Genomic DNA, 25,913 nt, shown 5'->3' on the forward strand with positions numbered 1-25,913 from the left:
TTTTAAGGCTGGAATTGGTCTAGAATCATTACCTTAAACTGGTTTGGACTTTTAAAACCTGTTTTTTTATGTGGTACTGATTATGGTAAACCAATTTCAAGGTTGTTATCAAAATTACAAGTCTTATGTGTGTTTATGTAATTTTTGAAATTGTTGATATGATTGTTCATACACTTATGAGTTTTGGTAGATCATAGGAATTATTTGCAAAATTGTTTGTTAGTTAATTCTTGATCTAAATGTGTTTTTAAAGGAGTCCATAATTTTTCCTCAAGTTATGGATTACCAAAAGACATTTCTTTTAAAGATCCATTAAAATGCATAGGTTACAAAAGTTGAAGAGTCTTTTTGTTTTAAGAACTCCATAACATGTCCTCAAGTTATGGATGTTCAAGAGTCTTTTCATTAAAATTTTTAAAACCTTAATTAAACTCATAAGTTATGAAAATCCAAAAGTTTTTGAATAGTTCAAAACTTGCCCTCAAGTTTTGGAATTTGTAAAGTCTCACACACACTTTAATTCCAAACCCTAGAGTTTTAAAAGTTAAAATTCAACCCTTATACATTATAGTATTATAAGTTAATAATATATATATATATATATATATATATATATATATATATATATATATATATATATATATATATATATATATATATATATATATATAAGAGCAAGTCAGTCTTACCGTTAGTAGGCCTCATTCACGAAGACGGTATATAAGGGGGGTATAAGGTTGTTGCCTATAAAATGGCAACTTAATGGGTGTCCACTCTCACCCACCGCTTCCTTGACTGGTGGAGGGTTGTTAGCCGAACGGGTAGGACAAGGACTATAATTCTCCCTTCATTATAAGTATAATGATAAATATATAATAACTAAACCTTTTATAAATTCCCAATCTTAGTTACTTTAGGAAAATGTGAATTTGGTGCTAACCCATGAAATTACACTTTGCACTTTGCTTAAGTCGGTAGTGTAGCACGTGTGGTTAACCGGCACGCTAAATTGGATTTAACAAGGTAGGCAAAGGGTAACTTAATGTCTATTATAGGATCGGTGGAGCGCGTGTGGTTAACCGGCACATCGATTAAGTGATAAATATTAAGGGTACCAAGTATATTTGCATGGTTATTCACACCTTGTTTTGTGATCCTCGGCATCCTAGTCACAACACTTGAGAGGGCACAATCGAGATTGAAGCACGCCATTGAAAAGTTCAATGAATCTCAGAAGATCTAGGAGTTTCAAATCCAATTAAAACCTAATATTTCTATTTCGTTTTTCATGGTGGAAACTGGTGAATCGTCATTCGCCTACCTTCAAATATTTTATAGCTTGGATTACGGCATCCCTCTTCCAAGTTATAAAAGTATTGTGTTGGGTTCTAGCCTTAATATTTCATATTGGGTGTTATATTAAGGACTTTAAGTCAACTAACTTGAATTTCTCCTATTGTAGATGTCTGGTTCAGACAACTATGATCTTCCCAAATCCCTAGGAACAAGCTTTCCTAATGAAGATAATGTCCCATGGTTGGTTCATGGAAATCATACTTCTCTACCTTCACTACCTCCAATTATTCTCCTTAACCCACAAGTTATTGAATAGTTCAAGGTCACTCAAGCCCTATTGGCAAGCAAGGTCTATGTGTGCTCACATCTTGGAGATGAAGTCACATATTGACAAGCCGGTAGAGCTGGGTGTCAAAGTCTTGAGAAAGTTGATTGTTCAATCACTTTCTAAGTCACATAGTGAGTTTACTTTAGGACTACCATGAAACAGACTCTGACATGACCCTTAATGCTCTTATCTATATGCTTGGTGCTGCTGAATCAACAATGATTTGGAGGACTGGTAAAGGAAATTTGATTAAAAGATCAACTTCCCAAACTACCATGGACATTGACAATGGTAAGATTGGAAATCCAAGAAAGCTTTCTCTTCCCAGTGGAAAGGGATCGGCCATAGTCAACTTGGTTGACCAAATAGTAAAGAGAAAGGATAAGTCTGAGATAGTCTTGTGTACCATTCCCAAAGGGTCCATATGTTTCTATTGCCAAAGGAAGGGGCATTGGGTGCAAAGCTGCCCTAACTACCTGGAAGATCTGAGAGAAGGTCAAGTCAAAAAGTTTGACTCTACTTCTGGTAAGTCCACTATTTAACTCTCTTAAGTTCCTATTTGAAGATTCTTAATACATTTTGATGTATGGTAGAATCAAGCAAAGGAAAGGAAACTTAAAGGAAGAGTAAGCTGATTCTGATCGCGAAGATAAATTTCGATCGCATGGTTCGGTGATCAGAATTTTTGAGCTGCTGCTTAAGAGTTGTGATAGATTGCTTAGGAATAGATAACAACATAGTTTTCATATGCATTTGCACTGTAAGGATAAATTTTTCCACAAGTTTTAAAATAAAAAAAAAAATTTGATTTTATTTATTTTAAGTATCCTTACAATGACATTTGTGGAAAATTGTTGTTTATATGTTTCCATTGATTGCAATATTGGAAAATAGATTTGATTCTTTCGTTTGTGGTAGTGTCATAATTTACCAAATAAGGAAAGATTCTCATCACCCAAGTTTCAGTTGGATAGAAACTTGGAATCATGCAAGTTGTATAGTATGATGAATGAAAATCTTCATCTTTGGAAAATTGAGACTAATTCCTTGTTCACATGTAAATGTGAGTCAAGTGAAGGACTAAGGGATCGAGTACACTTGAGTGTGCGCTGGTCAAGGTCCACCACAAAAAGATTGATAAGAATATTCGTCATGATTTACTAAAGTTTAGTAAATATGGTTATACTTACAAGTTTAAGTATAATTCTGAAACATTGGAAAAGTTTCGATGTATGGCAGAACGAATGAGAAGAATCAAATTTGGCAGAAAGATAAAAGTTTCTCAAATCTGAAAAGATGGGAGAGTACTTTAGTATCATGTTTTATGATCATCTTAATGATTGTGAGACCATATCACAATTCATCCTCTAGGGACATCTTAGTGCATACTTATGGCTAAGAAGAGGAGTCATGAATTATTGAAATGGTTAAATCAAGAAGGTGATACATACTTTGTTCCAAAACAAGTCTTAGAGTCATACTCCAAGATTGTAATTTGAGTGACACATCTTAAAGAAGGTTTATTAACACTTGTCAAATGTAAGAATAAAATGTGTCCTACTCTTGTACATTTGAAAATTGGTAAGTTGTGATGTTTTGGATAAAACAGAGACCAACTTAGGCTAATTGTGTGAAGTGTTTGTCTTGATAAGAATCCACACTATCTCTTGAATATTTGTTTGTCAAGGAATGGGTCTTGGCAAGAGAGTCTTATATGTCAAGAGGACAATGGGAGTCTAAAAGATCTTGAAAGAGTCTAATCAAGAATAAAACCTGTAGGTTATCACTAGCACACGACTTGAGGACTATAACATATCATGTTGACATATTCCTATTTATGTGCCCGTTCTAGTTAAAGTTGGTTTTGCATATGAGTTCTGAGAGTTCTCAATTGGTTGCATAACAACTTGGAAGCAATGGCAGGCCCTTGTGCTGCTGGGTCGCAAGAAGTTAAGACTGCACAAGTTCAGTCCATATGCATTTGTCACTAACCGTGTCTTGTGATTATGGTTTTGACAAATTCACATGGATAGGAACACATACACCATAAAATCTAAGTGTAATAAGGTTTCTCTCTGATTGATGAAAATGATGGTGAGGAAACGCTTTCACTAAGAGGTTTTAAGTAGATAGCAATTGTGATATTTGCATTCTCAAAGTCGTTAGTGGAGCGTGTGTGGTTAACCGGCACTCTAACATGGACTTGTGAGAAATAGCAAAGGTCTAAACAATTGAGACTATGATTACGACATCACTTTTCATAGTTCTGAAATTGTTTAGACACACATGTGTGCTATCTAAGGAAAGATGTATGATTTTGATAAAGGTTTATCAAAGCATCTCGTATCAGAAATATGAACTTTGGTAAGAAAGTCAATAAAGTATTGATTTCTAGAAGTCCAGCTGATTTCTGAGTACATGTCAAAGCTAGTGGGGGCATGAGTGTTATGCTAATAATCATCATGTTAGTGGGCGCATCATAACTATAATAAGTGTTGCTAGTTAGCAATGTTAATTATAGAAAACAAAAGTTTCAATTGGGAAAAAGTTGTTTTGCTATAATTATGGGAGAGGAAATTATACTTCATTTCAAATCTAAAAGCTTAGATCATGAGATTTTAATCAAATTAAGTCAAGTATATATATATGAATGTTATGTTGGAATGGTTCAACATAAGGAAATTCTATGTATGGGAACATTATTTGCGTTCTAAAATTCAATTATAATTACAACATCCCTTTTCATAATCTGAATTATGAGAACATGGCAAATAGAAATAGAAATATTATAGCAAAATACTGGTCTAGTATCATGTCTTTATGTGAGACATCATGAATCATGTCCCATATGCTTCAGATATAAGATCGATTGCATGTGCTATAATATTCATCTGTTCTAAATTCTTCCAAATGCCTATGGCATTAAGAAGTAAAAAGTACTAGAACTGGATGTGACTAAAGTGATTAAGCAGTTATCGAGGACAATCTAAGGTTTAGCAAAGATTGGTTGCTCAGGGACAGTTAGAAGTATGGTGTAAAATTTTGGAGAGGTCCATATTGACATATTCTGAAAAGAGGCAAGTCTTGTTCAGATTTGATAGTCTAAATGGGAATATGGAAATGCCCCATAGGCGGAATTTATGTTGGATTAATGTCTAAGTCCATAACTATATTTGGTATGTACTTGACCCGACCCGGCATGGTCCATTTGGGTTGCACTTCACCGACACAATTTATATGGATAGTCTTTTGAGAATAGTATATTTATGATTTATATTAATATATTATAAGTTCTAATATATTAATATATAATCACATTATTTAATTAGTATTTATCAAGAATTAATTTATAATTAATTAAATGATCAAAAGGAACTAATTAAATATGGACTCTTAGATATATATATGTGTAGTGGGCCAAGTTCATTTAGGTTGGGCTAAGTCTTCATGGATAGTCCATGGAGCTTTAACCCATGGATCCTAGGAAATGAAAGTTCATGGGTATTAGGGTTTAACCCTAATCCTCCACACTATATAAAGGGTCTTATGGTTCATGAAATTATGCTAGTGGCTAGTGTGGATACACTAAAGAGGGTAATAACCGATTTCATAGTGTGAGCCAAGTATCCATATTCTCTAAAGGCTTTCCAAGGTGTTTTGGTGATTTGTGATTCCACTTGAGGCTTCCACACTATTGGGGCTAAGCTCTTAAAGCTTGAAGACATCAAGGTACATCAAAAGGTATGTCATCTAACTAGAACTTTGTAGTATAGGTGCTTCATAATATGCTAGTTAGGATGAAACCTTGGAATATTTAATATTTGCATGTATAATAGAGAAAACATAGATCCAAGGTTTATAGGGTTGCATGTACACCATAGGAGTGTTAGAATGCTGAAAACCTAACAGTGGTATCAGAGCGAGGTTGTTTTCTGTTATATTGATGCAAATGTATTTTTTTTTCAAGTTGAAGGAAAAAAAAAAGAAAAAAAAAACATGAAGTTTGTCAAATTTTATGATAATTACTTGATTTTATAAAAAACTAATTATTTATAAAATTTGAGTCACTTTACTACAAGAGTTGAATTAGGTCAATTTATTAATAGATAGAATGATATGATTATTTTATTTTATTTGTTTTAAAAGTTTGATCAAAATGGTTTTAAGGAGTTACAAATTTTGTCATAAAATTTTGGAACTCAAAAGTTTTTTTGAAGTTATGATCTTAAGAGTTTTCGAAACTTCCATAAGTTATGGATGTGAAATGTCTCATTTATTAACTCTTTAGGTTATGAATTCCAAGAGTCTTTAAAGGATAATTGTCAAAGTTTCAAGATTTGTATTAGTTTATATGATTATCTAATTTCTTGAAAATTGTTGATGTGAATTATCTTTACTTATGAGTTTAATCTAGATCATAGAAAAATTATTTGATTATTGTGTTAATTGGAATATTTGATCTTAATGGTTTTTATGAACTCCATAACTTGTCCTCAAGTTATGGAATGTGAAGAGTTTTTCTTTTTAAAGTGTCATTAAGTCTCATAGGTTATGAAAATAGAAGAGTCACTATTTTTAATGTCATCATTAAATGATTTAATGTCTTCCATAACTTGTCCTCAAGTTATGGAACTTGAATTTTTTTTTTCATTAAACCTTAATTAAACTCATAAGTTATGAAATGAAAAGTTTTGAATAGTTTCAAAACTTGCCCTCAAGTTTTGGAATTTGTAAAGTTTTCACTTATGAATATTTTAATTCCAAGTTAAGCCCTTAGAATTTTAAAAGTTAAAATTCAACCCTTATACTTTATAATATTATAAGTTAATAATATTTATATATATGTATAAGAGTAAAGTCGTCTTACCATTAGTACGCCTCATTCACGAAGCCGTTCTACAAGGGGGGTATAAGGTTACTGCCTATAAAATGGCAGTTTAATGGGTGTCCACTCTCACCCACCGCTTCCTTGACCGGTGGAGGGTCGTTAGCCGAACGGGTAGGACAAGGACTATAATTCTCCCTTCATTAAAAGTATTAATGATAAATACTAAGTAACTAAACTGTTATTAATACCCAATCTTAGTTACTTAGGAAAATGTGAATAAGGTGCTAATCCATGAAATTACACTTTGCACTTTGTTTAAGCTGTTAGTGGAGCGTGTGTGGTTAACCGACACACTAACCTGGACTTAACAAGGTAGGCAAAGGGTAACTTAATGTTTATCATAGTATCGTTGGAGCGTGTGTGGTTAACCGGCACATCGATTGAGGGGTAAATATTAAGGGTACCAAGTATATTTGCATGGTTACTTCACACCTTGTTTTGTGATCCTCGGCATCCCAGTCACAAAACCTGAAGGGCACACTCGAGATTGAAACATGCCATTGAAAAGTTCAATGAATCTCAAAAGAATCTAAGAGTTTCAAAACCAATTAAAACCTAATAATACATTTCGTTTATCTTGGTGGAAATTGGTGAATCGTCATTCACCTACCTTCAAATATTTTATAGCTTGGATTACGGCATCCCTCTTCCAAGTTATAAAATAATTTGTTGGGTCCTAGCCTTAATATATCATATTGGGTGTTATATTAAGGACTTAAATCAACTTTACGTGAATTTCTCCCATTGTTGATGTCTGGTTTAGACAACAATGATCTTCCCAAACCAAGCTTTCCTAATGAATATGACTTCCCGAGTTTGGCTCATGGAAGTCATACTTCTCTTCCTCCACCTCCTCCAATTATTCTCCCTAACCCACAAGTTCAAGGTCACTCAAGCCCTAATGGCAAGCAAGGTCTATGTGTGATCACATCTTAGAGATGAAGTCACATATTGACAAGCCGAGAGAGTTGGGTGTCAAAGTCTTGAGAAAGTTGGATGTTCAATCACTTTCTAAGTCACATAGTGAGTTCCTTTGGGACTACTATGAAATAGACTATGACATGAACCTTAATGATCATATCTATTTGCTTGGTGCTGCTGAATCAGCAATGATTTGGAACGATAGTAAAACAAATTTGAGTAGAAGATCAACTTCCCAAAAACTTTATGGACAGTGACAATGGTGACACTGGAAATCCAGAAAAAGCATTCTCTTTCCTAATGGAAAGGCATTGGCCATAGTCAACCCGGTTGACCAAATGGTAAAGAGAAAGGCTAAGTCTGAGATAGTCCTATTACCAAAGGGTCCATATGTTTATTTTGCCAAAGGAAGGGGCGTTGATTGCAAAGCTGCCAAATTTACCTAAGGATGTTAAAGTCAATAAGTTTGACTCTACATCAGGTAGAGCCCATTATCTAACTCTGTTAAGTTCTATTCTGAGATCCTCATTACATGATGTGACTGGGTCACATGTTGATGTTTTAAGGATCAAAGAATAGAGAGAAATCTTAAAGGAAGTATATGCTGATTCTGATCGCGAAGGTGGATTTCGATCGCATCAGAATTTTGAGCAGTTGCTTAAGAAGTTATGATATATTGCTAAGGAATAGATAACAACAATTTTCCATGTGGATTATAAGGATAAGTTTTTCCGCAAAGTTTTAAAATAAAAGAAAAATTGTTTAATTTTATTTATTTGAAGTATCCTTACAATGGCATTTGTGGAAAATTGTTGCTTATATGATTCCACTGACAGCAATATTGGAAAATGGATTTGATTCTTTCATTTGTGGTAGTGTCTGAATTTACCAAATCAGGAAAGTTCCTCATCACCCAAGTTTCAATTGGACCGAAACTTGGAATCATGCAAGTTGAATAGTATGATGAATGAGAACTTTCAAGCATTGGAAAATCAAGACTAATTACTTGTTCACATGGATGTGTGAGTCAAGTGAAGGACTAAAGGGATCGAGTACACATTCTTGTGCACTGGTCATGTCCACCACAAAGCTCGTTAAGACTATTTGATTTACTAAAGTTTAGTAAATATGGTTATACTTACAAGTTTAAGTATAATTCTGAAACATTGGAAAAGTCTCAATGTATGACAGAACGAATGGGAAGAATCAAATTAGGCAGAAAGATAAAAGTTTCTCAAATCTGAAAAGATGGGAGAGTACTTTAGTATCATGTTTGTGATCATCTTAATGATTTAGAAATCATATCACAATTAGTCCTCTGAAGGTCATCTTAGTGCATTCTTATAACTAAGAAGAGGAGTCATGAATTGTTGAAATGGTTAGATGAGGAAGATGAGTCATACTTCGTTCCAAAACAATTCTTAGAGTAATACTCCAAGATTGTAACTTGAGTGATATATCTTAAAGAAAGGTTTAAAACACTTGTCAAATGTAAGAGTAAAAGTGTCCTACTCTTGTACATTTGAAATTGGTAAGTTGTGATGTTTTGGATAAAACAAAGACCAACTAAGGCCAATTGTGTGAAGTGTTTGTCTTGATAAAGAATCCGCACTATCTCTTGAATATTTGGCAAGATAGTCTTATATGTCAAGAGGATAGTGGGAGTCTTAAAGATCCTAAAAAGAATTTCAAGAACTAATCAAGAATAAAACCTGGGGTTCTTCACTAGCACACGACTTGAGGTTTATAGCCTATCGTGTTGACATATTCTGTGCCCATTCCAGTTTAAGTTGGCTTTGCATAGGAGTTATGAAAGTTCTCAATTGGTTGCGTAACAACTTGGAAGCAATGACAAGCCCTGTACTGCCAGGTGGCATGAAGTTAAGATTGCATAAGTTCAGTCCATATGAGTTTGGATTTATCATTATCCTTGTCTTATGACTATGGTTTTGACGATTCACATGGATAAGAACACATACACCATAAAATCTAAGGGTCATAAGGTTTCTCTCCGATTCATGAAAATGATGGTGAGGAAACACTTCCACCAAGTAGATTTGAAGCAGATGACAAAAGGTCTAAACAATTGAGACTATGATTACGGCATCCCTTTTCATAGTTCTGAAATTGTTTAGACACACATGCATGCTATCTAAGGAAAGGTGTATGATTTTGATAAAGTTTTATCAAAGCATCTCGTATCAGAAATCTGAATTTTGGTAAGGAAGTCAATAAAGTATTGATTTCTAGAAGTCCAGCTGATTTCAGAGTATATGTCAAAGCTAGTGGGAGCATAGGTGTTATGCTAATAATCATCATGTTAGTGGGAGCATGATAATTATTGTTAGTGTTGCAAGTTAGCAATGTTAATTATAGAAAACAAAAGTTTCAATTCGTGAGGCTGCAGGGATTGAAAAAGTTGTTTTGCTATAATTAAGGGAGAGGATATACTTCATTTCAGTTCTAAAGGCTTAGATTGAGACCTTAACCACCCTTAGTCAAGAATATATATATGAATTTCATGTTGGATTGGTTCAACTTAAGGAAATTCTATATATTGCGTTCTCAAAATTCGATTATGATTACGGCATTCCTCTTCATAGTCAAATTTTGAAAACATGGCAAATAAAAATATTGTAGCAAAAGACTGGTCTAGAATGATGTCTTTATGTGAGACATCATGAATCGCGTACCATTTGCTTTGGGTACAGGATCGATTGCATGTGCTATAATATTTGTCATTTCTAAATTTTTCCAAATGCCCAGAGGCATTAAGAAGGGAAAAGGTCTAGAATTGGATATGACTAAAATGATTAAGCAATTGTCGAGGACAATCTGAGGTTTACCAAAGATTGGTTGCTCAGGGACAGTTGGAAGTATAGTGCTAATTTTGGAAGGACCATATTGACATATTCTGAAAAGAGGCATCTCTTGTTCAGAAGTGATAGTCAAAATGAGAATATGGAGTTGTCTCCATAGGTGGAAGTTATCTGTGTAAGATTAGAAAACTTAATGCAAGAAGCATGTCTAAAGCAATGTACTTTGAATATGAGACTTAGTTTCCATGGAGTTGATCTCCATTGGAGTACCTTATAATGACTGTTGACAAGTCTTTGTGACTTTGTACATATTCAGTACAGGAGGGTCAATGCATATAAGTTTAAAATCTAAACAGATTTCGATAAATGATAGGAATTTGAAATTCTCACATTTTTCGATAAGGATTTGGGAGTGTGAAATTAGAATCATTGAAATTATGTTCAATTTGTTTATTTCACAAAGTAAGGATCATAGACAAACATAGAGTGTATACTTGGTGTATGGCAAATCTATTGTTTAGAAAAACATAGTGTACATGCTTGGAGCATGGGACAAATAGTGTTTTTTAATTAAGGTATAAAGTTGATAAAACCGAAACAATGAAATAATGAGTAATCGGTATGGTGATAAATAAAAGTGGTCTATTTATATTCATAGGGTTTGATACCATATTTGATTCATTTATTCTTGTGTTTCATTTTGCATGTTTTGACTTCCAGAATAAACTAGGTCATTCTTCCTGAATGACTAAGTTATTCAAACTATCCACAGTCGGTCATATGTTGGAAGTAGATATGAATCAAGACTGTCATGCGTTGGATTGTAGAGGTCTAAGATGTTGGACAAAGTGGTGGTACAACACTCATGAGTGCTCATAAGTTCTGAGTATTGGATTCAACCCACGCTTATTTAAATCACTTCATGGATTTTATCACGAGTGATCATGAGACGATAATATCTTATATTCTTAAAACCAAGAGATATGAGTTGTTACTATGAGTTGGTTATACATTGATTGCACGAAAACGCATTGGTAACTCGATGTTATAAAACGTGCCTTTGTGTATGATTCAACAAGTAGTAGAACAAGCCATATGAGTCGAAGTTTATCCATTCCTTTTACCTTCGGGATAAAAGCGATATATGTGGGCCCCTCGATGATTTAGCGATGACACATGTGATTGCTTGGCCAAGCCAGGACTGATTTGATTTGTTCAATCAGTCAGTCATCATAAATCGAAAATCGGGAAACAACAAATGGACAGAGAGAATGATTATAATCCATGTCTTAGTCCATATGATATCTAGAATGGAGGAATATATGATCCCTTATCTAATGGACAGAGTTCATTGACAAGATCAGAGTTCGACAGCGGCTTTAAGAGCTACGATTGCCAGTTGGTTTTTGAAGTCATACTCAATAATAGTTTTAGACTTATCCAAGTGGGAGACTGTTGGATTAATGTCTAAGTCCATAACTATATTTGGTATGTACTTGACCCGACCCGGCATGGTCCATTTGGGTTGCACTTCACCGACACAATTTATATGGATAGTCTTTTGAGAATAGTATATTTATGATTTATATTAATATATTATAAGTTCTAATATATTAATATATAATCATATTATTTAATTAGTATTGATCAAGAATTAATTTATAATTAATTAAGTGATCAAAAGGAACTAATTAAATATGGACTCTTAGATATATATATGTGTAGTGGGCCAAGTTCATTTAGGTTGTGCTAAGTCTTCATGGATAGTCCATGGAGCTTTAACCCATGGATCCTAGGAAATGAAAGGTCATGGGTATTAGGGTTTAACCCTAATCCTCCACACTATATAAAGGGTCTTATGGTTCATGAAATTATGCTAGTGGCTAGTGTGGATACACTAAAGAGGGCAATAACCGATTTCATAGTGTGAGCCAAGTATCCATATTCTCTAAAGGCTTTCCAAGGTGTTTTGGTGATTTGTGATTCCACTTGAGGCTTCCACACTATTGGGGCTAAGCTCTTAAAGCTTGAAGACATCAAGCTACATCAAAAGGTATGTCATCTAACTAGAACTTTGTAGTATAGGTGCTTCATAATATGCTAGTTAGGATGAAACCTTGGAATATTTAATATTTGCATGTATAATAGAGAAAACATAGATCCAAGGTTTATAGGGTTGCATGTACACCATATGAGTGTTAGAATGCTGAAAACCTAACAATTTATTCATTAGATCTATGTAAGATTAGGAAACTTAATGCAAGAAGGATGTTCAAAGCATTGTACTTTGAATTTGAGACTTCGTTTCCATGGAATGATCTCCATTAGAATACTCTGTAATGTATGTTGACAAGTCTTTGTGACTTTGTGCATAATCATTACAGAGGATCAGTGCATATAAGTTTAAAATCTAACAGATTTCGGTAAATGGCAGGAATTTGGAATTCTTGCATTTGCGGTAAGGATTTGGGATTGTAAAATGAGAATCATTGGAATTATGTTCAATCGATCTATTCCACAAAGTAAATATCATAGACAAACATAGTGTGCATACTTGGTGCATACTTGGTGTATGGCATGACTAGTCATAGACAAACATAGTGTTCAGAAAAACATAGTGTACATGCTTGGAGCATGGGACAACTATTGTTTTAATTCAAGTATTAAGTTGATAAATTTCAAACATTATACAATGAATAATGTGTAATCAATATCGTGATAAATAAAAGGTGTTCTATTTATATTCATAAGTTCTGAGACCATATTGGATTCGATTATTCTTGTGTTTCACTTTGCATGTTTTGACTTCCAGAATAACTAGGTCGTTCTTGCTGAATGACTTAGTTATTCAAACCATCCACAATCGATAATACGTTGGAAGTAGGTATTAAGGCAAGACTGTCATGAAGCTGGTTTGTAGATTTCCAAGGTATTGGACATAGCAAGTGTTGCTACAACATTCATGAGTGCTCATAAGTTCTGAGTATTGGATTAAACCCACGCTCATTTGACTCACTTCATGGTTTATCGCGAGTGATCATGAGACGATAATATCTTATATTCTTCAAACCTAGAGATATGAGTTGTTTCCTATGAGTTGGTTATACATTGATTGTACGAAAATGCATTGGTAACTCGATATTATAAAACGTTCCTTTGTGTATGATTCAACAAGTAGTAGAACAAGCATATGAGTCGAAGTTTATCCATTCCTTTTACCCTTGAAGGGATAAAAGCGATATCTGTGGGCGCCTAGATGATTTAATGAAGACACCCCAAAGTGCTTGGCCAAGCCTGGACTGATTTGATTTGTTCAATTAGTCGGTCGTCATAAATCGGAAATTAGGAAACAACAAATGGACAGAGAGAATATTTGTAATCTATGTCTCAGTCCATATGATATCTAGAATGGAGGAATATATGATCCCTTATCTAATGGACAAGTCATTGACTAAGGTCAGAGTTCGACATCGGCTTTAAGAGCTACGATTGCTAGTCGGGTTTTGGAGTCATACGCAATAATAGTTTTAGACTTATCCACGTGGGAGACTGTTGGATTAGTGTCTAAGCCCATAACTATAATTGGTATGTACTTGACTCGATTTGGCATGGTCCATTTGGGTTACAGTTCACCGGAACAATTTATATGGATAGTCTTTTAAGAATATAGTATGTTTGTGATTTATATTAATATATTATAAATTCTAATATATTAATATGGAATCATATTATTTAATTAGTATTGATCAAGAATTAATTTAGTGATCAAAAGGAACTAATTAAATATGGACTCTTATATATATATATATATATATATATATATATATATATATATATATATATATATATATATATATATATATATATATATATGGAATGGGCCAAGTTCATTTAGGTTGGGCTAAGCTTTCATGGATAGTCCATGGAGTGTTTAACCCATGGATCCTATGGAAATGAAAGGTCATGGGTATTACGGTTTACATGAATGTAACCCTAATCCTTCATACTATATAACGAGGTCCTTGACACTTGAAATTGGCACTAGTGTGTGAGAACAAAGGGTGGGCCGATTTCTAGAAGTGCTAGCTATTCTCTCAAGTTTTCCAAGGTGTTTTTGGTGATTTCTGATTCCACTTGAGGCTTCCACACTATTGGGGCTAAGCTCTTAAAGACCAAGACTTCAAGCTCCATCAAAAGGTATGTCATCTAACTAGGCTTTTGTAGTATAGTTGCTTCATATCATGCTAGTTAGGATGAAACCTTGGAATATCAAATATTTGCATGTATAATAGAGAAAATATAGATCCAAGGTTTATAGGGTTGCATGTACAACATAGGAGTGTTAGAATGCTCAAAACCCATAAAAAAGAACATAAACCTAAAGACTAACAAGATCTAACAAAACATTCATCAGGTTTTGAACTTTATACCTCCCGGAGAATGTTTGTGAGATGAAAGTTATAGATTCACAAGGCTTGAAGCTTCGCAAGTGCTCTCTAATGGAATCCCTCCTTCGAAGATGAACACAAAACACTCAAAATTCTTAAAACTCACAAATGGAGATTAGGGTTTCAAGGTGGCTTCTTAAAGGGAGTGTAGGCTGCTAATAGAAGGCCTCAAAGGGGTTAGAGCCTTTAAATAGGGTTCGAAACCCCAAAATTAGGGTTTGTGCTATGGGCCGCTACGTACTGTGTGGCTTGAGTTATGCAGGGCCTAGCTCATTAAAAACCCACATCCAAGTTTCTTTCTATGCTGTGTGTAGATGTCTATCTACGACCTTCATAGTTACACCCCCAACATCCAAACTTGAACGAATAAGGAAAATAAATTACCTGACATAATCAGGTGTTACAAGTCTTCCTCACTTGAATTAGACTTCGACCTCAAAGTCCTCAGCTGAAAATAACTCTTTGTAGTGCTTATGATTCTCCGCCTCGGGTTCCGAAGTCCACTGTAGGACTTTTTTATGCTGCCACTGGACCTTGACTAGAGGTACCACCTTGTTGCGTAAGGCCTTCATCTTTTGGTCTCTCTACATAATTCTGACGCTCATTAACTGAATACCATCCAAATGGATCACCGTTGAATCGTCAACCACACACTTCCAAAGCTAGGTAACATGGAGGGTGATGAGAATCTAATGAAGTTCCTCAGGTAGATCCAATCGATATGCCACCTTGCCTACTCTGGCCACTACTCGGAATGGTCCGATAAATCGGGATCCCAAATTGCCCCTCTTCTTGAAGCGTATAACACCTTTCTAGGGTGATACCTGTAACAAAACCATATCCCTTGGGACAACTATCAAAATTTGATTCTGTTCTAGATTTAACTAAACTCAATTGCACGTGTAGGCATACCACATAGTAGAATTAGTAACTAGAAACTTGGAAACAATTAGGGATAGTGTAGTTAGAGTTCACATTGATACATGACTTCTATAGCTACTTTAACTGTGGTGACTGTCAAATTCGGGTCATTCCTTGACTCGAGCATCTTTGTACATTCATGTAGATACATCATGCACTTGAGCTAACTTAAGTCAATGTTTAAAACGAGGACTAGTATACTTGATTCTTCAATTTCACTTGAATCTCGGGATCACTACATATGAATGCCTATAAACCGACAAAAACAAATTTCAAGAATTATTTCTAACTAGAAAAGTGTTATGAAACCCTTCAACAATTTGAAGTCTCAAAAATTCAATTTATGTTGATATCCAAGATATTCTACATCCATTGTGATATTCTAAAATGCTCAAACTTTATAACAAGTGTCAAAAAAATTATAAAATAAATGCAAGTTTTATAAAATTTAAACTTCCCCCAAAAGTTGATATTATATATAACATCTTTAATTATTTACATATGTCATGAGAGCTAAATTATATTATGGAACAACAATTTATAAACATTAGCTTATTTATGAGTATAAGAGCCAAAATGTAATAAAAATTCAATAAAAGATTTTATAGTTTATAAACCTAACCCCCAAACTCTATAAATTATAAAAAATAAAATAATGCTGGAAAATACTCCCTCTCTCTTCTCAAAATCTCGTTCATATCTCTCCCCCCAAGTCACCTCTTCCCTAAGCCTAATAATTTTACTCATTCCCTCACTCCACCTCTCTACTTCTCTCTTTCTAAAAACCTCTTTCTTCCTTCTCTCTAGAAATGACGAACTTAGAAGCCAAACCTGTGGGAGAGATTTAACCATTCAATTCTTCATAAATTTAGATACGTTTCTCTGTTTTAGTGACCGATTTTGGTGGAGCGAAAACCCAAATAGATGTCGAGAGAGATTGGGTATCCACAGAGATATAATATCTATTTTCTCTCTTTGCTTCTCTCTAAAACCCCCATTATTTTCTTCTATGATTCAGCCCCAAAACCCATGAAATTCTAGCTAAATATCCCTCAATTTACTAAAAAATCTTCATCATTTTGAAGTATTCATCAAGGTAAACACAAAAACATTTATTTCTTCCTTAATTTCCCTTCAAGTTTTCATAGAATTTTCTTGCATTTCTTCTCCGTCTACACTTTCCTTCATGATTTTTCATATGCATGTTCATGCATGTCGAATTTGATGATGATGGTGGTAGGATTTCACCCAAAAACAACATGCATGTTTTTATAAACTCAAAATAACCCACTTTTATATTGGTTTTGGTGGAGAAATCATCATATGAACCAAAGATTTCTTTGAAAAAACAATGATTTTTAAACACTTCAAACTCATGCATGACCTTTAAACCAACATGCATGTGAAGATTTTTTATTTTAGATTTTAGATGTTTAAAGTTTATTTCTAAATAGCTTTCAAATATGTTCATAAAGGGATTATTCACAAACAAATGTCTAATACTCCTTCTCAGTCCCAATAGGATTTTCCCATAATCCCAACAACAAAATAAAAAGATCTAGAAATTTTTAAAAAATAAATCATTTTTCTCGAAGGAATACTTTTTTAGATCCCTAAATTCTACAAAATTTTGGGATGACTTGTACATTTATTAAAGACATTTAATGAAGTTGGATGAATTTTTATGGTTATTTTCTATTTATTTCGATTTTGTTTTGGTTGAGAACAAAGAAATGGTAAAATACAGTTATGAATGTTGAAAGCTATTTTTGATAGTTTTCGCACCTTGTGGACAATATACAACCCCCATACAAAAATTTACAGATTTTTCTATAAATATTTCTTATTTTTGTTGGATTTAATGAATGTTTAATGGCTTAAATTGATAAAAATTATCTACACTTATCAAAAAATTATAAAACATTATCTGAATATCCTATATTATATATTAATTTTAAATAAAATATTTAGTGAATTTTCTCTACTATTTAATAATTTTTCATGAGTTACTACATGTTTATGAGAATAAATCAAGGAAAAATAGTTAAGTTGTTCTAAGTATCACAAGAAATTACAGTAACATATTATATTACAGTTTAACAAAAAATAAAAAGTTTGGGCAATTATTTAAATTGTTTACTATTTACTTACATTTTTGCTAGAATAGATACACATAAAACATAAAATCGGGTTTAGCTACATACAAAACCAATTTTGATATTTTTCCCAGATTTTATACATTAAGTAACTATTTTACAAAAGGTCTAGAGAATTGTCTTAACTGGTTTCTATTTTTCTTGAATTTGTACTGATTTAAGTAGTTAAATAAAGAAAAAATAGCTATACATATTTAAAATTAATGAAACATTTTATAAAGGTCTTTTACTATAGTTGAAACACAAATAAAAAGTTTTGTGATTTTTAATTATGTTTTGCTATTTAATTAGAACTTCTTTTTGTAAAACACATTTAAATTATAAAAATTGGGCTTTCTTGATCAAAAGTGGCATTTGATATTTTTCCAGTTTAGGGACACAATGAAATAATTACACAGTAATTCTAAGAATTTTTCATGATCATTTACTATTTTTCCAAGATTTTATGATTATTCAAGGAGTTAAAATGGTGAAAAATAGTTAGACAAATCAAAAAACTCAAGAAAAATTATCTTAAGGTCTTTGACTCCAGTTACAACTAAAGTACAAAGTTTGGGAATTTTTAGAACTATGTAACAACGTAAATTTCCAAAACAATTTTTTATTTTTAAAACATAATTTTATTCATAAGGTAATATCCAAAAATAATGTATACAATGTTATCATAACAATACATATCCCAGAATCTCAAGACATAAACTCCATGAGTGTGTACGGATCATGCCGGCGCCTTCCCGCGATCCTCGCTAGTACCTGAAACACATAACACAACAACTGTAAGCATAAATGCTTAGTGAGTTCCCCAAAATACCACATACGCACATACGCCACTCAAGGCTATAAGACCTTCCGGTCACTGTGTCTCAGAGGACTTCCGTCCCACAACCCTAGTAGACCTTCCGGCCCTACCCGTAATGACCTTCCGGTCCATATCATAATGACCTTCCGGTCATTCTCATTCATAACGTACATAACACATACATTTCATATAACAACATACAACACATACATCTCATAGCATATAAAACCTTCCGGTCACACATAGGTACCATCCTAGGTACAGTATAGTGAGAAGACTCACCTCGTACGAAGTCGGATAAACTCTCGTGTTTGACGTCCCGACCTAGCCTCCTCCTATCATACGAATAACATTCCTGATCAATACCCTCTCATAGCCTCATCTCTAAAGATTGGGTAGAAGACCATTCTACCCCTCCCTAAACTCTCCTGAATCAGCTTGACTAAAACCCTAAGGTCAGCTGAAGTCAACGGTCAAACTTTGACCCGACTCTTCGAGTGCACATGGGCGACTCGACGAGTCCATGCGGGTCCTCTGAATCCCTCTAGCCTCACTCGGCACGTCGAGTCATCCCCTCACTCGACGGGTTACTCCTGTCACGAATCGCGGGGCAACCCCGACTCGACTCGTCGAGTCCACTTATGAACTCGGCGAGTAGCGTCCATGGCAACACTCAAATGACCTTCTGAGGTCAGATCCGCTTCTCTAACCTATAGATCTGACGTTTCCATACCCACTAATCACGTAAAGGTGAAACCTTTACACTCATGCAACACATATATGGTTCAATTTGAAGAAATAGCCTCAAAAATGGCAACCTAAGTTCATTCCTTCCATAACACTTCATAAAGCAAGATGGGTAATTCTCTCTGGACCTCTATGGGTCCAGATCTGAAGTCTAACACATAAAGGGACCATAAACTCATCAATTCAAGCCATAAAAAGGGCATATAAAGTCCTAGATTCATAGATCTTAACCAAAACAGAAGGAGAGTTCGATTTGCTACCTCAATACTGCAGATCCAAGCTTGAAAACCACGGATTAGCAATCCTCTTGACCTCCTCTAGCTGGAAACACGTTCTTCTTTGCAAAACAACACCAAAAAGGATTAAATAGGGCACATGCCCAAAGATTTAGGGTTTCTGCCGCCAGCACGGACTCGTCGAGTCACCCTGCCGACTCGTCGAGTCCATTCATTAATCCAGTCAGCAAATCGCGATCCTACTCGACGAGTCTAGGCGTCGACTCGTCGAGTCCTTCTCTCAAACTCAAAATAAATGAATAATACAGAATACCTGGGAATCCGGATGTTACAATTCTCCCCCACTAGAATCAAACTTCGTCCTCGAAGTCTAGCTCTGCAAATAACTCTGGATGCTGCTCCCGCATCTCCAGCTCCGGCTCCCAAGTCAGCTCGGACCCTCTCCGATGTTGCCACTGGACCTGAACCAGGGGCACCTCCTTGTTCCTCAGAACCTTGATCTTACGATCCATAATTGCGACTGGCCTCTCAACGTAATTCAGGCTCGCATCCACCTGAATATCCTCCAGTGGTACCGCCGCCGACTCGTCGGCTATACACTTTCTCAACTGAGACACGTGGAAGGTATCATGAATCTGGCTCAACTCCGCAGGTAGCTCCAAACGATATACTAACCTGCCTACCCTGGCGGTCACCCTGAACGGACCAATGTAACGGGGCCCCAGCTTGCCCCTCTTCCTGAATCGGATCAATCCCTTCCAAGGAGACACCTTCAGGAGTACGAAGTCTCCCACCTGAAACTCAAGCTCGGATCGTCGCCTATCCGCATAACTCTTCTGGCGACTCTGAGCTCTCAACAACCTCTGCCTGACTTGCTGTATCTGCTCAGTCGTCTAAAGCACTATCTCAGTGCTACCCATCACGCGTTGCCCTACCTCTCCCCAACAAATGGGAGTCCGACATCTCCTCCCATACAACAACTCGAAGGGAGGCATACCAATACTCGAATGGTGGTTGTTGTTATAGGAAAACTCAGCCAACGGCAAGTACGTGTCCCAACTTCCTCCGAAGTCTAACACACATGCTCGAAGCATGTCCTCGAGCGTCTGAATCGTCCGCTTACTCTGTCCGTCCGTCTGTAGGTGGTAGGCGGTACTGAAATGCAACCTCGTACCCAAATCCTCATGGAACTTCTTCCAGAACCTGGAAGTGAAACATACATCTCGATCTGACACAATCGAGATCGGTACTCCATGACGCGATACCACCTCTCTCACATACAACTCGGCCAGTCGCTCTGCGGAAGAGCTCTCACTGATGGCAAGGAAGTGAGCGCTCTTCGTCAGCCGGTCAACGATCACCCAAATTGCATCTACGCCCCTCGCGGTCCTCGGCAATTTGGTGATAAAATCCATAGAAATCTGTTCCCACTTCCACAGGGGAACCTCAAGTGGCTGCAACTTGCCATGCAGACGCTGGTGCTCGGCCTTAACCCGACGACAGGTGAAGCACCTCTCAACGAACCATGCAACATCCCTCTTCATACAGGGCCACCAATAGTCTCTCTTCAGATCCAAATACATCTTAGTGGCCCCGGGATGGATCGATAACCTCGATCTGTGCGCCTCCTCCATCAGAATGGTACGTGCCCCACCTGCATACGACACCCAAATCTGACCTTGAAAGGTCATCAGCCCTCGGCTATCGGTAACGAACTCAGACACCTGCCCGATCACTCGCTCCCTCTTGCGGTTCTCTGGTATCACAGCCTCTGCCTGGGCCTCCCGAATGGTGTCCAACACCGGAGTCATCACCGTAAATCGCATACAAGTCTCTCGAATCGGGGCACTTTCGGCCCTACGGCTCAGAGCATCAGCTACAACATTAGCTTTGCCCGGGTGGTACAGGATCTCATAATCGTAATCCTTTACCACATCCAACCATCTCCTCTGGCGCATATTCAGGTTGGGCTCATCCATCAAATACTTCAAACTCTTGTGGTCCGTGTATATGGTACACCGAACCCCATACAGATAGTGACGCCAGATCTTGAGGGCGAACACCACTGCCCCCAACTCCATATCGTGGGTGGGATACCTCGTCTCACGAGGCTTCAGCTGCCTCGATGCATACGCTATCACATGCCCTCTCTGTATAAGCACCGCACCCAACCCCGATATCGATGCGTCGCAGTACACCACAAAATCCTCCATTCCCTCTAGAAGGGAAAACACCGGGGCTTCGCACAACCTCTGGCGAAGAGTCTCAAACGAGGTCTGCTGCTCCGAACCCCACGAAAAAGCAACGCCCTTCCGGGTCAGCTTGGTGAGAGGCACGTTAATCTTGGAGAAATCCTTGATAAATCTCTGATAGTAGCCGACCAACCACAGAAAACTCCTGATCTCGGTGGGTGATCTCGGCACCTCCCAACTCATCACGGCCTCAATCTTGGCCGGATCGACCAATATCCCATTCCGGTTAACGAGATGCACCAAGAACTGGACCTCTCGTAACCAGAACTCGCACTTGGAGAATTTGGCATAGAGCCTCTCCGATCTCAAAACTCCGAGAATCTCTCTCAGATGCTCCTCATGCTGCTCTGTAGATATCGAATACACCAGAATATCGTCGATAAATACAATCACCGACCTGTCCAACATCTGTCTGCATACCCTGTTCATGAGATCAATGAACGCTGCTGGTGCATTGGTGAGCCCAAAAGGCATCACCACAAACTCGTAGTGCCCATAACGAGTACTAAACACCGTCTTCTGGATATCCTCATCTCGTACCCTCATCTGGTGATATCCAGACCTCAAATCTATCTTGGAGAACCAAGATGCTCCCTGCAACTGATCGAACAGATCATCAATCCTTGGTAGTGGATAACGGTTCTTGACCGTCAACTTGTTCAGCTCCCGGTAATCAATGCACATCCGGTGTGTACCATCCTTTTTCTTGACAAAAAGGATCGACGCTCCCCAAGGTGAGCTACTCGGCCTGATAAATCCTTTCCCCAACAGCTCCTGAAGCTGTGAGGATAACTCCTACATCTCTGGTGGCGTATTGGCGATAGGCACCGCTCCCGGAACCAAATCGATGCGAAACTCCACTTGCCTCACGGGAGGCACACCCGGCAACTCCTCGAGGAAAACATTCGGGAACTCACGCACTATCGGCACATCACTAACCGAACCCAGCCCCTCTGTGGCCACCCGTGAATCCATCACATAAGGCACAAACCCGCTACAGCCCTGCTGTAGGCTCCGCCTCGCTCTAGCAGCCGAACAAAATGCTGACCCAGAACGGGTACCCTCGCCGTACACCGTAAGTACTCCCCCACTAGGGTCTCGTATCGTCACCAACTGTCGCTCGCAGTCTATAACAGCCCCAAATCGGCTCAACCAATCCATGCCCACTATGACACACACGTCCCCCATCGCAATTGGGACCAGATCTATCGGGAACTCAACACCGAAGATCTCGAGTACACATCCTCGAATCACATCTGTAGCATACACCGCTCGCTCGTCAGCTACGTAGAGGTTGACTCAACGCCTCCCGCTGGATACTGATGTGCTGACTAAACGCTAAAGACACAAATGACCGACTCGCACCCGAGTCAAATAACACCAAAGCAGGTACAGAACTCACAAGAAAAGTACCTACGCATATCATAATATAAGCACAATATCTCAAACTTAGCATAAATAAATGAAATAATGCATACCAGCCACGACATCTGGCGCTGCGCGGACCTCCTCCGCTGTCAACTGGAAGGCTCTCCCGCGAGCCTTTGGTGCCTCGGCCTTCACCGACCGAACCTTAGTAGCTCGTACGGCAGCAGGGGCAGATCCCTGCGGTGCTCCCTATGCTGTCCCCCGTAGCTGCGGACACTCGGCCTTCCGGTGTCCAGTTTGGTTGCAATGAAAGCAAACCATGAACCCCTTGGGGCAATCCTTGGCTATGTGCCCCTCCTTGCCACATTTGTAGCAAGCACCTGATCGACAAACCCCATCATATCCCTTGCCGCACTTCCCACAAGTGCGGCCCTTCTGGCCTCCAGATCTCGAATCGGCGGGCTTTGCCCGCTTGGCTGCCGGCTGAGACTGTGTCGGTCGCCGATCCTTCCCCTGAGACTCGGCCTCCTCCCGGTCCTGAGTCTCCAGCTCGATCTCCCTCTTCCGGGCATTTGACTGGAGCTCAGCAAATGTCCGGTATGACGAGTTCGCCACGAACTCCCTGATATCCCTCCTCAAAATGCTCAAGTACCGACTCATGCGTGCCTGCTTAGACGACACGTGCTCAGGGCAAAACAACGCCCTCTCATGGAACATCTGTGTGATCACAGTCACTGACTCCGTCCCCTGCTTGAGGGACAAAAACTCCTGTGCCAACCGTTCCCTCTCCACCGGGGGAACGTACTCATCTCTGAACATGATGGTGAACCTCTCCCAGGTCACCTCCGAAATCTCTGCAAGAGTGAAGTTCGCCGTCACAAATTTCCACCAGTCCTTCGCTCCCAAGCGAAGCTGGTTTAGTGCAAACCGAACCCTCAAATGCTCCGGACACGAACAGGTGTAGAAGCATCCCTCGATATCAGGAATCCATCACATCGCAGCAATCGGATCCTGCGTCCCATCAAACTCCGGTGGCTTCGTGTTGCTGAACTCCCAGAACAACATCGAGTCACCCCCCCTGAGGTCTAGCAGCAGCAACATCTGCAGTATCTGCAGCAGCCGCAACCTCAGTAACCGCTGCGTACCGCTCATCAAAGGTCTCAATCAATGTGGTCTTGATAGACCCAAACATCTCCGGAATCTCGGCTCGGATCGCCACAGCCACCTCATCGTGGATCATCTGACGAAGCTCCTCGTCACTCACGTCGTTCGTCTCAGGTCTGTGGCGTGTTCCAACCATGATGTCTCTGAAATACAACATAAAATATCAGAGACTCGCTCGAGTATACTCGCACTCGCTCAGTCAACCCTACTTGTTCCCTAGTACCCTAAGGATTCTTACTTGGACTGCGCACTGATCCAGTGTCTTCAGTAGTACGGGCCCTATACTACCGTCCACACCGCATCAGTATTCACCCCAAGTCCTCCTCCTAGGATCCCAGATCACAAGTACTCTACATCTCGCTAGCATAGGCTACCCTTCGGTAGACCTCTCATAAGCTCCTCACTGCTACCTACTCACTCTCAAGCATCACATAGCAGCAGAAATCTTCCTAGGCTAAGGCATCACAAATCAGGCCACTCTAGTCCTAATATGAATACCTAGCCTACTCTAGCATGCATAACATATCATAACATATCTCATAACACACAATGTAAGGGTAATTTGGGAAATCACCGTTCGGGCACGGGCTAATCGTACACACTGCTTCCTTCTGCTTTTCTCAAAACCTTTTACTTTTTAGAAAAATTGTTTAGATTACGAAAAACTTTCTTAAATCCTCAGTTTGAGTTCAAATACACCCGAAGGTGCATCCGAATCCCTCAAACCAAGGCTCTGATACCAACTTGTAACAACGTAAATTTCCAAAACAATTTTTCATTTTTAAAACATACTTTTATTCATAAGGTAATATCCAAACATAATCTATCCAATGTTATCATAACAAAACATATCCCATAATCTCAAGACATAAACTCCATGAGTGTGTACGGATCATGTCGGCGCCTTCCCGCGATCCTCGCTAGTACCTGAAACACATAACACAACAACTGTAAGCATAAATGCTTAGTGAGTTCCCCAAAATACCACATACGCACATACACCACTCAATGCTATAAGACCTTCCGGTCACTGTGTCTCAGAGGACTTCCGTCCCACAACTCTGGTAGACCTTCCGGCCCTACCCGTAATGACCTTCCGGTCCATATCATAATGACCTTCCGGTCCTTCTCATTTATAACATACATAACACATACATTTCATATAACAACATACAGCACATACATCTCATAGCATATAAGACCTTCCGGTCACACATAGGTACCATCCTAGGTACAATATAGTGAGAAGAATGACCTCGTACGAGGTCGGATAAACTCTCGTGCTTGACGTCCCGACCTAGCCTCCTCCTATCATACGAATAATATTCCTGATCAATACCCTCTCATAGCCTCATCTCTAAAGATTGGGTAGAAGGCTATTCTACCCCTCCTTGAACTCTCCTGAATCAGCTTGACCAAAACCCTAAGGTCAGCTGAAGTCAACGGTCAAACATTGACCCGACTCGTCGAGTGCACATGGGCGACTCAGCGAGTCCATGTGGGTCCTCTGAATCCCTCTAGCCTCACTTGGCACGTCGAGTCATCCCTTCACTCGACGAGTTACTCCTGT

Source organism: Lactuca virosa, chromosome 5 (genome assembly GCF_052849685.1).
Source record: "Lactuca virosa cultivar CGN04683 chromosome 5, Lactuca_virosa_CGN04683_v6, whole genome shotgun sequence".
NCBI lineage: Eukaryota > Viridiplantae > Streptophyta > Magnoliopsida > Asterales > Asteraceae > Lactuca > Lactuca virosa.